Below are 16700 nucleotides of genomic sequence, written 5' to 3'. Positions count from 1 at the left end.
TCCCTCCTTATTGGCTGTGGGCGCCACCATCTTTGAGGGCAGGGCAGTCAATGAGCATATTTCCTCCTTATTGGCTGTGGGCGCCACCATCTTTGCAACAGTGTGAGGGTCAATTAGCATATTCCCTCTTTATTCGATAGGATTAATATATATTATTTCCCTATTCAACCACTTTTTTTCTCACATAACCATTGTAGTATTTAAAAATATATATTCTTATTGATTTCAGAGAGGAAGGTAGAGGGAGAGAGAAATAGGAACATTAATGATGAGAGAGAATCATTGATTGGCTGCCTCCCACACGCCCCACACTGGGGATCGAGCCCGAAACCGGGGCATGTGCCCTGCCTGGGAATCAAACCTGGACCTCCTGGTTCATAGGACAATGCTCAACCATTGAGCCACACTGGCCAGGCCCTTTGTAGTATTTTTGTTGTGAGTTGATTAAATTCTAAAGTTTCAATCCTAGTATATCCCCCACTTCTCATGTCAAGACCCACAAAATGAGTGATAGAGACAGACTTGCCTTAGCATCTGAGTGGAGAGTAAGACCCTCATTCTCTGATGTCTTGGCCTGAGCAGAGTTTTTGCTGGTCAGTCAGAGTGGCCAAGACATTGGGGAGGAGATCTCCCAACCCAGTTCAATGACCGAGTTGTGCTTGCTTTGTAGGTCGCTTACTGAGGTTCCCAAAGAAGACCCTACCTCCTAAAACTAATGCCTCCCCGTTGTTCACAGTCACATTTCTTTAGGGACAAAGAGGCAGCATCACGTGGTGGTCAGGGCACCATCTGCCTGGGGTTGAATCCGAACCCTGCTAGAGCAAATTACTTCACCTTAACTTTGTTTTTCATCTGGAAAATGGAGGTTTGTCAGCACTTGCTTCATGGAATGGTGATGAGGATAAAATTATTATATCTATAAAATCTGAGGGTCTAGCAATAATAAATATTTGATAAATGAATAGTTATCATGGGTACAATTGGTGACTCACATTATCTCCAGTCCTTACTACACCCCTGTAGGTTTTATGCTACACATTCCAGAGAGGGAAGGAGACTTGTCCATGGTCACCCAGCCAAAAGCGACAAGAGCTGAGAGTTGTGCTAAAGGGATGTCTGATTCCCAAGCTGCCTGCTCTTTCAAAACAATTTCTACCAAGCTCCATTCCCCATTCCCTCATTCTCTCTCTCTCTCTCTCTCTCTCTCAGCTTGGCTAAAAATATCCTGAATTGCATCCTCATTAGCTAATATGCATACATTATTTTTTGCTTTTTGAACATAATTGGCTCATTCAAAGGAAAGGCTCCCACCTACATGAAAGAGAAAGCTGAGCTGCTCCCTGAAAACTCATCTGAATTCAGAGAAGGCAGCTGCCTGTGGAAACCCCTCTGCTTCCTGGCTTGTGTGCCGAGCTGGAGGGCAGCACAGCAGAGTGGAAAACAAACCCCCCTCGTTCACACACCCCCAGCACATTCGAGCTGGGTGACTTTGGCCAAGTCCCTGTTTCCCAAGAGTCCGTCTCCTCAGCTGTTAGGTTGAGCTCATAGAAAAGCCTGCCTTACAGAGTTGCGGTGAAGATTACATGAGATAACCATGGGGCCTGACACGTAATACGTGGCCACTCGAAAGCTGGGAGCTACTATGACATAGGCCACTCATAGGGAATAAACCACCAATGTTTGCAGGAGAGACACGATAGCCAAGTGGTTCAGTACACAGGGGCTGGAGCCAGGGGGATGATGGATCAAACCCCAGCATGAGCCATGCTCTGGTTCTGTGATACAGCTTCTCTCTCCCCAAGCTTCGGTTTTCCTGTAGTCAGAAAGATATTATACATATAAAGAGCTCAATAATGAACGGTGGCTGCATTCACAGCAAGCCTCCCCAACCAGATCATCTCCTAAGAGCAGTAGGAGTAATTGATTTCTGCTTCTAGGGCAACACACGCACACGGACACCACGGAGTCTTCATCCTGGGCAGAGCGCGTGTGCCCCGGGCAGCTACAGCCAAACTGTCTGCCCCGACTTCTCCTGCTGGTAATGTGGCTGATGACAGCTTAATGGACTCTTTACCCTTGAATGCTAAGGGGAAAATAACTCATGGCATTACAACATATGAATGTAATGTGGGGTGTTTTTTTTTTTTCTTGAGCAATGTAGAAAGAGAGTCAGAAACATATGTAAGACTTGAGGCTGCAACCTGAACCTCCCTCTTCCTGACCATGTCTGTATGGGGGACAGATTTAGTCATTGCAATTACCCAAATCATTCATGTCTGTAAAATATAGCCATATCCATGTGTGTGTGTGCGTGTGTGTGTGTGTGTGTGTGTGTGTGTGTGTTCCTGAATGATCTGAGGCTAACAAAAAAGAGTATGCAGTCAGTTTATGATGAGAGGACTGAGAATGCCCCTAAATTATTGATTTTCCAGAGACAAGCCAGTTCCTCTTGGAATGGATTGGTGAATGAACATGCGTGCGCGCACACACACACACACATTCTTTGTTGTCATGAGGAAGCTGGTCAAAATCTCCCCGCACAGCTTTCAGAAGGCCATGCCATCCTGACCAGACAGGCGGCAAATCCCCACTGTTGGAAGTTAAAAGGTTCCTCAGCCTCACAGTCTGAGGGAGGAGGCAGCTACAGATGCCCATTAGACTGACACTGACAGGGGAGGCAGGGATGAGGGCAATGAGAACTTTGTGGGTTAGTGGGGAGACCATAGGCTTGAAGAGTCAGGTTGACCTGGGTTCAGTTCCACCATCCTGACTGTGAGCAAGAGTCTTCCTCATCTCGGAGCCTCAGTTTCCCCAACTGTAAAGTGGGTTTCATAACACCCACCTCACACAGACCCATGAGGAGTAATGACAAAGCAGGTGAAGGCCAAGCAGGACCTGAGGCACCGTGCAGGCTCAGGGTGATGCTGGGGACAAGGGGCTGTCTGCTCTTCTGGGAGGACATCCAGGCCAGGCAGGAGGGGTGCAGGTCCCAGCTCTGGTGGGGCTCCCGCAGCCTCCGCTCCAGCCACCAGAGCCTCGGAAGGGAAGTGTGCGGAAGCACGCTCTCCATCTGGCTAATGCTCACTTGTGTTTCCTACTGGAGAGCATCACTTTTTTCACCTCACCTGGTTTGTTTACCCAAACAAGCTGCTCATTAACAACACCAATTGCATTTCCTGCAATTCTGTTGACAGCACAAATGTCTGCAGTCAGCTTGGGAGTTTGGTGGGAACTGTCGCCGGATCCCACCCAGCCCAGCTTCTGAGGAAAGAAATCAAGGCCATGCTGCGGACTGGGGTGGGGCAGGGGGCTGGCTGGGGGCTGGCTGGGGTCTGCTGACAAGTCCAGCCCAAGGTCCCCAGACCCTGAGTGGAGACAGGGCCCTGGGCCCTCCTGAGACAGATGCAGCACCTTCCAGAAAACAAAGGCAGTGGAGGAGATTTTCAAGTAGGGGGAAGAGGGAGGAGTCAGACTTGAAAGAGTAGGTGAAACCCCAGACAGAGGTACAGATCTGGCTGGGAGACACCCCGCCTCCAGAGAAAGACCCTGAGGGACTTCCCTTGTGGACCCCGCCAAGCCTACATTCAGCTGCCTTCGCTCCTCTGGCAACAAGAAGTAGATTAGAAAAATTCTTGGGTTGCCCCCAAAGGCTGAGCTTAGTTTGGTTTGTCAGAGCTCTACTTTCTCATCTCGGCCGCTCAAGCAGGAGGACAAGATTTTTAATGCGTGTGTTTATTCACTTTAAATGATTGTCCTCAGAATGCTTTCTCTTGTCCATTTCCTCATTCAGTAAGTTTCACCTGAAGACTTACCGATTACTCTGCAATCACTGCTGAGGAACCCGGAAGTGGAAAGAGAGGCAGCCGCTGCCCTCAAGGAGTTGCCAGTCTAGTGGAGGGAGTGATGTTAGATTATGTGACAAGTAATTGCAAAGCATGTTAAGTTGGATAAGAGAGAAGTCCAGGATATTAAGGGGGCTTGACCTCTGGCAGGGGCCATCAATGGCATCTCCCGATAGACAAGCCCATGGCTGCAGAGCTATGGGAGGTCGTTTTCCAAACGGGCATTTTCTTTGGAAGACCTAGTTTAGCCTCATTTTCAGCAGGCTACATTCCTGAGGCCTCTAAGTACAGAGATTCCAACTGGCTGGGGTAGATCCTGGGCTCAAGGTGGAGACCAGGGTTCCAGGAAAAGAAGACTGTTAACTGCAAGAAGCAGGCATTGGCTGGAGTCCATCGTACAGGTGGGGAAACTGAGACCCAGAGGTGGCGGGGGGAGGGGGGGAGCAACAATAATCATCATCCTAGCTACTGTTTACCTAGCTGGAGGTGATGGTGGGGACAGTTTCAGAGCAAAGTCTCCTCCGATGGGAGGAAATCAACCGCTAGCTAGAACAACCTAAGTGAGCCACGGCAGTTTCAAGACAAGTCATGCAACGTGTTCAGCCTTTTCCGAAAGCAATTTGGTGTATGTGTCAAAAGACTTGAAAAAGTTCATGCTCTTTGATATAGTCATTTCCCCTCTCAGAATCAGACACTAACAATCAACAATGTTGACAACATAAATGCATGAAAAGGGTCACCACAGCATTACTTATATCAGGGGTCCTCAAACTACGGCCCGCGGGCCACATGCAAATACAAACATTGTATTTGTTCCTGTTTTGTTTTTTTTTACTTCAAAATAAGATATGTGCAGTGTGCATGGGAATTTGTTCATATTTTTTTTAAACTATAGTCCGGCCCTCCAATGGTCTGAGGGACAGTGAACTGGCCCCCTGTTTAAAAAGTTTGAGGACCCCTGACTTATATAGTCTCAATTTTTTATTGAGCATCAACTACATGCCCGTCAGTACATAGCACTATCCTGAGATAGATTAGACTTCAGGATACCCAGGGTCATTCAGTCCCCTGCCTTCCTCAGGCAGGTTATCTGGCAGAACAGAGGGAGCCTGGGAAATAAAAGGACCTGGGCTTTTTTTTTCCTTCCCTTCCTTCCTTCCTTCCTTCCTTCCTTCCTTCCTTCCTTCCTTCCTTCCTTCCTTCCTTTCATCCCTCCTTTTTGTCTTTTCTTTCCTTCCTCCTTCCCTCCCTCCCTTCCTCTCTTTCTCTCTTTCATTCACTTGCTTGTTTATTCAGCCCGCCCGGACTGCCTTCTGTGAACTGAACCCTCATTTCTAAACATGGAGCCAGAACTCCCACCTTGAAGTTCAGCTACAAGGATGGGAAAAGGTCCCAACATTCACCAGCCTGTGAAAACAAGTGTATTGGTACCCAAATCTTTCTTGATTCAAGAAGACCAGGCTCTCACAGTCCCAAGTAGTTCGGGATTCCAGAGGGGCCTCCATGTGTCCACGTCACAGAGCTGGACATCGTCTGCTGACTTACCTGGAGAGACTAGCACCCAAAAGGCTTCACACCCGCCCAGAGGGACATTTCGGACCAAACCACCACCTAGGGGCCAAGGAGCTAGAAAGCTGGAAGCCCCCCTCACACCCCAATGGAATGAGGTGAACACTCCTTGCGTGTTCAGTTGGTGAAGTGGGTCCCCACCGCAAGGTTGTTTGAGGCCTGAGTGTCACAGAATCCAGTGAAGCATTAGGCTCTTTGAATTTGAGGACACAGCGCTGCTCCTGGGGGCACACGATGGGATGAGTTTCATTAGTGCCTGTCCTTTCCTTCCTCCTAGTCTCACTCATTAGGTCCAACAACTTGATGTTAAATTCCCTGAGGGTCCCCGGCCTTATCCTGCAATGAAGCTCTTGCAGGGTCTCTACCACCCTGACTCTATCCTCTCCGGGTATGCCCAACCCTCTGTGGTGGGCGGAGTTCAGAGTGTGTGGTGTTGTCTCCATTTACCCCCAGATCCACCCTCCACTCTGCTCTGTGCCTCAGGAGGCTGGGCACTACAGACCGCACCCGCCAGTCTCCCTTACCTGCTGGCTTCCAGTGGGGTTCAGCCAGTGGAGAACACCAGACGAGGGGGGCGGGCGCAGGTGGGGAGAAGGATGGGGCATCACTCCGTGCCGCACTGTTTCGGCAGAGCCTTCCTCTTCTCTCCACGGCCACAGCTCCTGTTGGTGGCGTGCTTACCAAATTCCAGTGACCTCCCCCTCTCCTTGCCTCTTCCCACCAAGGACAGTCATGGCTCCCTGCTGTTGCTAACCCTGGGGTGCTTCACCATCCCTTAGCCTTGCCCACCTTGGAAAGAGTCCCTTCACTGGACTCTTTTTAAATATCCCCTTTTGGCCCAGCTGGCATGGCTCAGTGGTTGAGCATAGACCTATGAACCAAGAGGTCACCGTTTGATTTCCGGTCAGGGCACCTACCCAGGTTGTGGGCTTGATCCCCAGGGTGGGGCATGCAGGAGGCAGCCAATCAGTGATTCTCTCTCATTGATGTTTCTATCTCTTTCTCCCTCTCTCTGAAATCAATAAAAACATATTAAATAAATAAATATCGCCTTTTGAACCTGTCCTCTCTCTCCGTCCTGGACGCTCAGCTCCTTTGCCATCGGTGAACATAAGCAACCAGCGTGGCCACCTCAAGCCCCATTCTCAGCCCAGACAAGCGGCCTTGTTACTCGTAGAGATGAAGAGTGAGCTTTCAGATGCAGGTTAGAGATGAAGAAAGGCTGGAGATAAGCACTTGGAAAGACATCTGAGGATGCGCTCCTTTCAAAGCAAACAGCTTTGGAATCATGGCAAGTTTTGTTATGACTGGTGAAAGCAGGGATGGGTTACAGCTCACAGGCATCTCTGCCTGGCTTCTCAGCCCTGCAGTTCCAACATAATACAGACATTCTGGAATGACAGGGAGAAGGATTGCAGCTAAAATCCCAGATCTGATTGGGGGAGGAGAAAATGACAGGATGCGAGCATGTTGGAAAGACCCAAGTTAATAGTTTGACCTCTCTGAGCTTTTCACAGAGAAAAAGAAGCAAAGGTGAGATGTTTATTTTCAAAGCAAGCAACATATTTCTTATGTTCTTAGATGTCTTATGACAATATCTCCACTTAATAGCCCTATCATGTCTAATAACTTAGGAGATAAAATACGGTTCTTTGATCTGAGCTAGTCAAGAAGAGTGACAGCTGGCATTCCGCATGAAAATATAGTGCCTTGTCTAATTGTGTTGACTTCTCATTATTGGAAAGTCTCACAACCAGTAGAGGATTTTTTTTTTAAATTTATCAAACTGTTAACCATTTCCTGGCTCCCACCCTCCACCCCACAGACCCACTTGAAACTGACAGCGATTTAAGAGTGGAATCACAGTTGAGCCTGACTCCACTCTGGGCTACAGCTTACAAAACTTTGCTGGTCAAGAAGTGAGTCCTTCCACCCCCATGTGTATCTCCTCTTGCAATCTGGGGTGCTCATGCCCATTTGAACCTGAGCAGAGCATTCACCTGAGCTGAATCCTAAGGGGATTTTTATCCACCCATCGGAGGTCACAGAGCACTTGTACAGAAGGCTCACTTGTCTAAAAAAGCTGGAAGATAGAAATGCATCTGTTTCGGTCTCTACTGAGAGGACTATCTAGTGGGTGGGAAGGGCGATCTCCCTGGATGATCTGGATCAGGGGTCCTCCAACTTTTTAAACAGGGGGCCAGTTCACTGTCCCTCAGACCGTTGGAGGGCCGGACTATAGTTTAAAAAAAAAAACTATGAACAGATTCCTATGCACACTGCGCATATCTTATTTTGAAGTAAAAAAACAAAACGGGAACAGATACAATATTTGTATTTGCATGTGGCCCAAGGGACGTAGTTTGAGGACCCCTGATCTGGAGGATGTCACTTCCTCTTTCTGAGCCTCAGTTTCCCCACATGCAAAACAGTTTCCTCACAGGGCAGTAGCTTGTAAACTTTCGATTACATCAGAATCACCTGGAGGTCTTTGTAAAACACAGGTTGCTGAGCCCCAGAGTTTCTGGGCCTGATAATTTGCATTTCTAACAAGTTCCCAGGGGATGCTGATGCTGATAGGGAGACCTCACCTTGAGAGCCACTTGCATGGCCTGCTGGGGTGGATCTCGTGAGCTAAGGTGTGTGAACGGCCCAGTGCGGTGGCTATGTGACTCTCTGCATAAACCGCAGACCTACACAGCACTGTGCAAGCCACATGGGACTGGGCGAAGAGGAGGGAAGTCTTCCCAGAGGTCATTTGGCAACAGAGGCCAGAAGCAAGAAGTGGGCAGCAAAGCTCATTTGGGAGCATGCTGGCCCACTCCTCGGCTAGGAAGACCAGGTAGCATTTTCCTTTTGAGGGGATGGCTTTCAAGCATTTTACTGTGACCCACTGGAAGAAATTTATTTTACATCACAACCCAGAAAACACACGCACATGTGTTACAACAGAAACAGGAAACAGGACTTTTCTCCACTCTGTGAGGCACTGTAAGATTTTCTGTGTTAATGTGCCTTAAAGGTATTGATTGCACAACTTATTGATATTAGCTTGAATAAGTTCTGTACTAGGTTACACACAGGGTGCATTTGAGTCAGATTTAAAAGGCATTTAATCAGAATTGGGTCTGGGAGAGAGAAGAGTCAGGGAAGTTTTTTAATAGCTAACCCTGTCAGGAGCTTCTACTGGGCCAGGCTCAGTAATAAAACTGAGCTAAGTTCCAGATAAACAGATTAAAACACACACACACAATTTGTTCATATGTATGTGTGTGTGTGACTCAATCCTCATACCAACTCTCTGAAGTAGATGACATTACCACCATCTGCAGTCCCCATTTTATTTTATTTTTTTAAAATATATTTTTATTGGTTTCAGAGAGGACGGGAGAGGAAGAGAGAGAGAGAGAAAAACATCAATGATGAGAGAGAATCATTGATCAGCTGCCTCCTGCACACCCCCTACTGGGGATCGAGCTCACAACCCAGGCATGTGCCCTTGATTGGAATCAAACCTGGGACCCTTCAGTCCACAGGCTGGCGCTCTATCCACTGAGCCAAACCGGTAGGGCGTCAGCCTGCATTTTACAGATAAGGTTAAGTGCGCTGCCCAAGGTCAGACAGTGGGTAAGTGGCAGAGCTGGGACAGACTTAAGACCCCGAGCCCCAGGTTCTGTTTTCACTCTGGCCCACAGCGCCTCTGTGCTAAGAGATGCAATCCACAGACTGGAAACCCTTCCCTGGACACCCTAGTCATGGTCCATCCATTGGGTCAACAAACATTTAAAGGGTTCCCAGTGCCATTCAGAGTCCTGCATGCTGCCACAGATCTAAATAAATTAATTTCTTTCTTTTTTCATAAGTCCCTACTAGGTGCCATGCTTTTACCATGTACTGGAGTATATGCCGGGTAGTGAATTCACTTGCTCGCCACAGATCTAAATAAATTAATTTCTTTCTTTTTTCATGAGTCCCTACTAGGTGCATGCTTTTACCATGTACTGGAGTATATGCTGGGTAGTGAATTCACTTGCTCACACACTCCACTTGTAGTCACTGACACTTGCTCCTTGTCCAACCCTGTGCTGGAGCACCCACACCTGGGCCCGACACCCAGGGTCTGGGGAGTCCGGGAAGGATCGGGGCCTCCCTTGGTTTTGCATGCACCGACCGATCCATCTGGATCCCTTCTTTGTCCTCAAGAAACAGAAGACCAGGACTTTCTTCTTGTTTCTCTCTCTCTAGAGGCTACACACATAAAATGCCAGGCGAGCAGACGTTTTATGGTGGGCATTAATAAAGCCACGTTTGCTAATGTGGCTGGTTTGGTAGTAGCTGCTCCGCTGTGTGCTGTGGGCGGCAGGAGCTGCCCGGGAACACCTGCTAAATGAATTTTGTGGCTCTGTGTTTGGCCCCGTTCTGCTAACTCCCTGCCTCTATCAGGACGCTCTGCAATGGGCTTTGTTGCCAGGGAGCGGGCAGTCTGGCCTTTGGGGGAACCCCCTCTGCTAGTGACTAAGCCAGAGCTTAGCTTGATTCCTTTACGTGACTCCCAAGGTGCACACTCACCAGCCCGAGTCTCTTCCTTGCTGGACAGATTTCCTGGACTTTGGCTGTGGTTGCAGTAGATCAGGCTGTGTTGGTATTCTAAAGCTATAAAGCCGGGTCTTTGGGCTTTAGTCTTCCTCCTGCCCCCCTGAGCTTCTGCTTCTCTGTGTGCTGATCTGATTCAGAACATTGGATTTCTTCCTGACAATTCCTTCATGGATGGTAAAGATGTGGGCTTTGAGTCAGACAGACCTGGGTTTGAATTCTAACACCACCAGCTACTGACTCTGTGACCTTGGTCGGTGCCTTGATCATCCGAGCCTGGGTTTTCTCAGCAGGGTGAGAGAATGCAAGTAAAATCAGCAGAAATGAAGGAGACATGCCTCTATGCAATGTCGTACCCCGAATTTAGTCGTGGGACAGAAGAAGGACATTAGGGGAAAACCTGACGAAATCTGAATAAAGTCTGTAGTTTACTTAGTAGTGTCATATCAATATTAATTTCTTAGTTTTGACAAATGCCTTTTGGTTAAGTAAGATGTTAACATCAGGAGACAGCTGGGTAAAGGCAACACAGGAGCACTGTGTACTATCTTTGCAACTTTTCTGTAAAACTAAAATAATTCCCAACTGAAAAATTAAAAGGAAATGCATATAAAAACTCAGAACGCATTATCTGGACCCTGTAAGTTCTTTTAAAAAAACATTAATTATTATCACCATCATGATCATCTCATTTATTCCTCACATCAACTCTAGCAGGTAGGTACGATGAGCAGCCTCATGGTACAGATTTGGAAACTGAAACTCAGAGAAATAAAATACGTTTCCAAGGTCACACAGCTAGGAAGTACCTGAGCCCAAATTCAACCCAGCTCTAACATCCATGCTCTTTCCCGTCCCACAGCGCTATTGTTACTATAATACACAATAAAGAATAAGGAGGAGGAGGGCGGAGGGTGTAAAACAAGCAAAGATTTCAGGCTGGAAGAACTTGGGTTCAAGAGCTACCTCTGCTGGGGGCCCTGGGCAAGTTGTTTAACCTCTCTGAGCCTCAGGTCCTTTATCATTGACATGGAAATGGATTCTTGGGTGTAACTGAGAAGGTAGTAAAGGGACTAACACATAGGAGGAGATCAGTTCATTCTAGTTCTCCGGCCAGCGACGTACTTGACCCGCTCTTTTGGGTAACTGCCTCCCTTGGGGAGCGCACTCAGGGAAGCAGCAGGGGTTCTTACCTGGCTGGCAACTTGGACTCTGCTGCTTCATCACTGAGCAGCCTTGAACAAGGTGCTTCCCATCTCTGAGCGTCAGGTTATTCAAGTATTAGCGGAAGATAAAAGTCCCTGCTTCCATGGACTGTTGAGGAAATTAAAGGATCTATCAGAAAAACGCTCAGCACCAAGCCTGGCACGTCATAAGAGCTCAGTGAACGGTAGATGCCATTCAACAAATACTTCTGACTCTCTCCCCTTCTAGTAGGGTTGTACCTCTTGGACCCCTGGTGACTGGGTGGAGCCACGGGACATGTTCTGGCCAATGAATTGTGAACAAAAAGGGACATTTGTCACTTCCAGGCCAGAACAGTTCATTAGCCCTGGGAGACCCTTCAAATTCCCTTTTCCCCTTGGACACATGATCATACACAAGATGGTGGCTGCTGTCTCATCTGAGTCCCTTTAGACCATATGACCACCATGTTGATCCGTGATGGACATGCCACCTGAGTGAGAAATAAACATGTATTGTGTGAAGCCACAGAAGTGGGCTGCTTATTATTGTAGCAAAACTGAGCTTATTGTGACCTGGATACCAGTTGCATTCAAAACTATTATAATTTTTATTTCCTACAATATAAAAAGGAAGTAACAAAGTAACATGTTCATGGTAATTTACAAAGCATGTTTATCATCCCAACAAGCTGTGATTTATCTCCATTTCATAGATGAGGACATAGAGGTCAAAGACACTTGTCCAAGGTCACGCAGCTGGAAAGTAACTGAATCTGGACTTGAATCTGACTTCAAATCTTCAAATCTGCCTATTTATAGCGTGCTTCCCAGCCACAAGCTGTACCGTTCAAGATAAATTTGGGTCGAAACTTGGATCTTTGAGAAGTTTCTGGGAGGTGGTGACAGGCTAAACTTTACTTTGTTCTCTTTCCATCTCTGCCTCTCACATCTTGCTTTGCTCTTTCATAATTTTAATATCTGAAACCTCACACCGACCATGTAAGTAATGTGAATGTTTTCAGAAAACATGTGCTGGGCATATGATTTCGGCTTAAGCTCTAGGGCTTTGTAATACCCATATTTTTCAACCAGACAGATACTTCTCTGCTCTGCAGCTCCATCGGATGTTGTGTCTTCACTGTGAGTTTATTTTCGGGTCTTACCCGAGCTCCAGCCATGGCCCCAAATACGTTACTTACTCTGCAATCTTCATATGTGAAGTGGGATCATGAACCCCACATTCCCTGTCTTTACAAACTCTGTAGAGTACTGTGTATGTGTTAGCGATTATCCAGCACTTATGTATTCAACAGCAAGCATTTATTGAACACCTACTGCATACAGCACTGGGGGGGGGGGGGGGTTGACAAGAAATGAATGAGATTCTGTGCATGCCCTCCAGGAGGCAGTATGTTGTCATGGTTAAGAGCACAGACTATGGAGTCAGGCAGGAAAACCTGGGTCCATTTCTTATTCTGACACTCATTTGTGCTCCGAGTCTTATTTCCTCAACTGCAAAATGGTGATGATATTATTTACCTCAAAGCACTGTTGTAAGGTTTAAATGAGGTGATGCCTAGAAAAGTGCAATACCCAACCGGTGGGAAACACCGAACAGGGTCATTGTGCTTAAGCAGTGTTTGGGGACATGGTAGGACCTCTATAAATGTCTGTTAACAGAAAAAGTGAAGAACAGGGCATGGACACGAATGAATGTGAGCAAAGATCCTGGCTTCCAGAAGGGATCCGGCTAAACTGACCTCCACATGAGCTCAGAGGAGGCCCTGGGGCTTAGACCCAGGGAAAGGCTCAGCAGCTTCAAGACCCTCCACGGTAGAAGCGCCCCTCGGTGCCAGGAGCCCTCAAAGCCACCAGGACATTCCTGGCCCCGCCGTGGTGTGTACAAAAACGCGCTTCTCACCAGCACTCCCCACTTGGGCAAGCAAGTGTTAACGCGAGGAGTGGGAAATGAGAAGCGAACATATGGAATGCCAATATAATGTAGAAATGTGGGATTAAACAACTCAGTGGCACGGGAGCAGCCACCCTCCAGGTTCTAACACTCTGCTGGGCTCCTTCTTTCTCCCTCTGCTGGGGTTGGCTTTTACTACAGGTCCCGGTCTTAGAAAACACCATCTAGGGGTGAGGCCACATGGGAGTGACCTGGGCTTTGGGGTCAGGCAGACCCAGGTTTGAATCCTGGCACCTCACTTCCCCTCCGCAAGATCTTGGCAAGACACAGCACCCCTCGGAGCTCAGACTCCTTCTTTGTCACGTGCGGGCGCTACCACCTTTCTCACCAGGTTTGGCTGTGTTGTGATTAGTGGCTGACAATTATTGAGTGAACTTTATTGTGCATTTCCTGTAGCCACTCAATACTGACAATAACCCCAATGTGGGCTATTATTATCCCCACTTGACAGGTCAGAAAACTGAAATTCAAAGGTTACCTCACTTGCCCATCGCAGGTGAGGGGCTGAGCTGGGACCTGCACCCAGGTCTGCCTGACACTAAAACCCGCCGTTCTCCGCTTCACCATTGGAAGACATTTGGCTCGCATTTCCTCCACTTCAAATATTTCTGAATCTGGGAAGACATAGGGGGAAGAAACCCAATTTTTAAAAACCAATTTAAATAATTAAATCTGGCAGCAAAAAGCTCAGTATCGGAAATACATTTCACCACCCCATCGCTGAATCTGTTTAATGTATTTTGAACCAGCTCGGCTCGGTTAGATAGGAAATGGAGCAGGAATTTAAAATTTGAAACTAAACTTGCAGCGAGGGGTCACATCTATAAGTTGTTCCGGGAAGCCTGCACTCAACCTCGGCTTCCCACAGGAGTCGCGGGGAGGTCACCCCAACCCCTGAACTCATCCGGGGCTCTTGAAAGGCAAGAGCAGCCAGAGAGACAGACGGCATGAAGGCACGAAGAAAGCTCTGCGTCTCAAGCCACTTACTCCCATAACAAGCACGTTTCATCTTCAAAGCCCTTCACAAGCGAGTATTAATCTTCACGACACCTAAGTGAGGTGGGCGTGTGGCATTAACCAAGGCTTTCTAGGCCAAGGTGGCCTAGGGGAGGCCTTTGGACAGTGAGTGACCCCAGGACACCAGCCTGGAGAAGGACCATCAGGCCCACCCTGCCTCGGCCTGGCCGGGCACTCTCAGATTTCCCAATCCCAAGCCAGGCCCACTCAAATCATCTTCAGAAAGTATTTCCTGATGTGAGGGAAGGTGGGTAGGAGGAAGAGGCAGGAGAACGTGGGATGCATGCAGAATGTAAGCCCTGAAGTTATTGTCATTTAAGTAGGTTTCATTTTACTGGACTTGTACACAGGTTATACATTTTATGTAAATAGCTATGAATAATAACTCATATTTGTATAGGTATATTTAGCATTGCCAAAGCCCTTTTGTCTGTAATATCCCAGATGATCCTTACAACAGTCATTTTGTTCAATGTCTGTTTATTGAGCACCTACTTTGTGCCAGGCTCTGAGAGGCGTCGGGTTCGAGTAGTGAAGAAGGCAGATGAGAGCTGCACTCCTGAGCATGCAATCCAGTGTGAGAAGCCCTATAAGGAAGGGTCACTATTATTCCCCTCCCCAACCTTATCTTAAACAAATGGTGGAACTGAGGCTTAAGGTCACACAATGAATGAGTGGTGGAGGTCGAACTCATTCCCAGGTGTGGTTGATTGTGAAGCTTCTGTTTTAGCCAAGTTCAGAGACGCTCGTTGCAGCAATGTTGAAAATGACCAAGAATTGGAAGCAACCTGCATGTCCATTGCTAAGGAAATGGACAAATAAAATGTGGGAAATGCATGAGATGAAATGTTACGCCAGTCAAAGGGAATGACTTACCTCTACTTTTAGATAATGTCCAAAGAAAAAAAGTGAGAAGCAGAATTAGATGTATAACATGATATCAGTTCCATAAAGTTGTAAAAGCACACTCAAAGCAATGCTATATATTTACATATACGTGAATAAAGATATAGAAGATGGATTGAGAGGCCACACATTAGATACTAAAGAGTGGATGCCTTGATGGTATGGGCAGGGTTATGAATTAAGGGTGGGGACCAAAAAAAGCGGCGGCGAGGGGGGGGGTGGTTCGTGCTAGATGAAGACAGAAACCGGGGGACCTGGCTGACAGATTCGGTTCTTGTACATGTCCTTTGAGGGTCCCTCGAAAACTAATAACACACATCGTCTGCTCTTTTACAGGCTATATTCTCTCCCCTTAATCCGAGTGTCAAAATTGCCTGTCGAACGTGAACCAGCCAAAAATCTAAATGAAAAACGGGAACAAAAAGAGCAAGATTTAAAAACCAACTTGAGAAGTGAACAGTGTCTGTTTGGGTGCAAATGGGTGCTGTCGAGCATGTGTGACAGCCGTCATGGAGCAGAGACCAGGAGCAGCTGAGCGGTGAGCCCTGCTGTGGCTGAGCCTGTCCCGTGGGCCAGGTCAGCCACGGTGCCACAGAAGCCCCAGGGCAGCCTGAAATTGGGGTTGGAGATTGTCCACAGAACCTTGCTTACCAGCTTCTCAGAGTCACACTTGCTGGCTTCCTTGTTGGTTTCCTGCCATGGCATGATCGATTCTTACAAATACATTTTCTAGAAGTTGAGTTGTGCCAGGCAAACCATGCCAAAGCATCCTCATTTCCATGTGTGGTCTGGGTGGAATGGGGGAGGCTGTAGGCAGAGTGATTCTGGATTTCAGCAAGGCACTTGGAGGAGTATCTCACCCACCTGAATCTCCCTAAAGCACAAATCTGCCCTGGCCCCTCCCCTGCAAAAACCTATAAGAGAGATTGCGAACTCCTCAGCTGTGCATGTGTGGCCTTCAATGATCTGGTCTCTGCCAAACCTCCCAGCCTCCAATTCCGGTGCCCTCCCCCTCTGCCCGCAGTTCTAAGGTACAGCCCCCACTTTTGTTCCTTAAGATCTTGCATAGGTTGCCACTGCCAACCAGAATGCCCCTCCCCCTGCCTTGTTCCCCAGGGTAATCTGCACTCAGCCTCAGACTCAGCTGAACGGTTACCGCCCCACAAAAGCTTCCCAGGCCTTTCTCCTTCTGCTCGACCTGATCAGGAAGAATTGAAATAACAACTAAATCAATTACTTTGTGTAAAATGCTTAGGACAGTAAGCATGAGGGCTAGATGTGCCTCAAAATTCAGAACTTTTCAGATTTTATAAAATATATAAAGTACATGTATCGTATGTTATAAAAAAATTTGAGCAGACTATGGAGCAGGTCCCCATAATAAAGCTCATTAATGTTTCTGCAGGAACCGCGTGAATATTCACACGCTAACTGAAGACTATAAATAGTTTCCTATCAGGTTAGGTGGGGTTTTGCCACCAAACTTCTGAAAGAAAATGCTGGTTTTGTTTTTCAGGGCATTTAGGATTTTAGAATTATGGACACATATTATTGTTGTGTTGTTATTACTATTTTGTTCCACCAATTAATAATAACAATCCTTACGACTAATGC

The 16700-nt window shown here is 47.4% G+C and overlaps 1 long non-coding RNA gene across 1 annotated transcript in view; it reads left to right on the top strand.

Moving 5' to 3' along the window:
• The window catches only part of LOC106723939, a 25017-nt gene extending 8734 nt beyond the window's left edge, over positions 1-16283 (top strand). The window contains exons 2-3 of the long non-coding RNA XR_001359693.1: positions 1938-2038; positions 15423-16283. This is a non-coding gene — a long non-coding RNA (uncharacterized LOC106723939). The remainder of the gene's footprint in view (positions 1-1937; positions 2039-15422) is intronic.
• Positions 16284-16700: the final 417 nt, after the last annotated feature.

This window comes from Myotis brandtii, unplaced genomic scaffold, assembly GCF_000412655.1.
Source record: "Myotis brandtii unplaced genomic scaffold, ASM41265v1 scaffold68, whole genome shotgun sequence".
Taxonomy (NCBI): domain Eukaryota; kingdom Metazoa; phylum Chordata; class Mammalia; order Chiroptera; family Vespertilionidae; genus Myotis; species Myotis brandtii.
The sequence above is the reverse complement of the archived record's forward strand: the minus strand, read 5'-3'. Positions and strand labels throughout refer to the sequence as shown.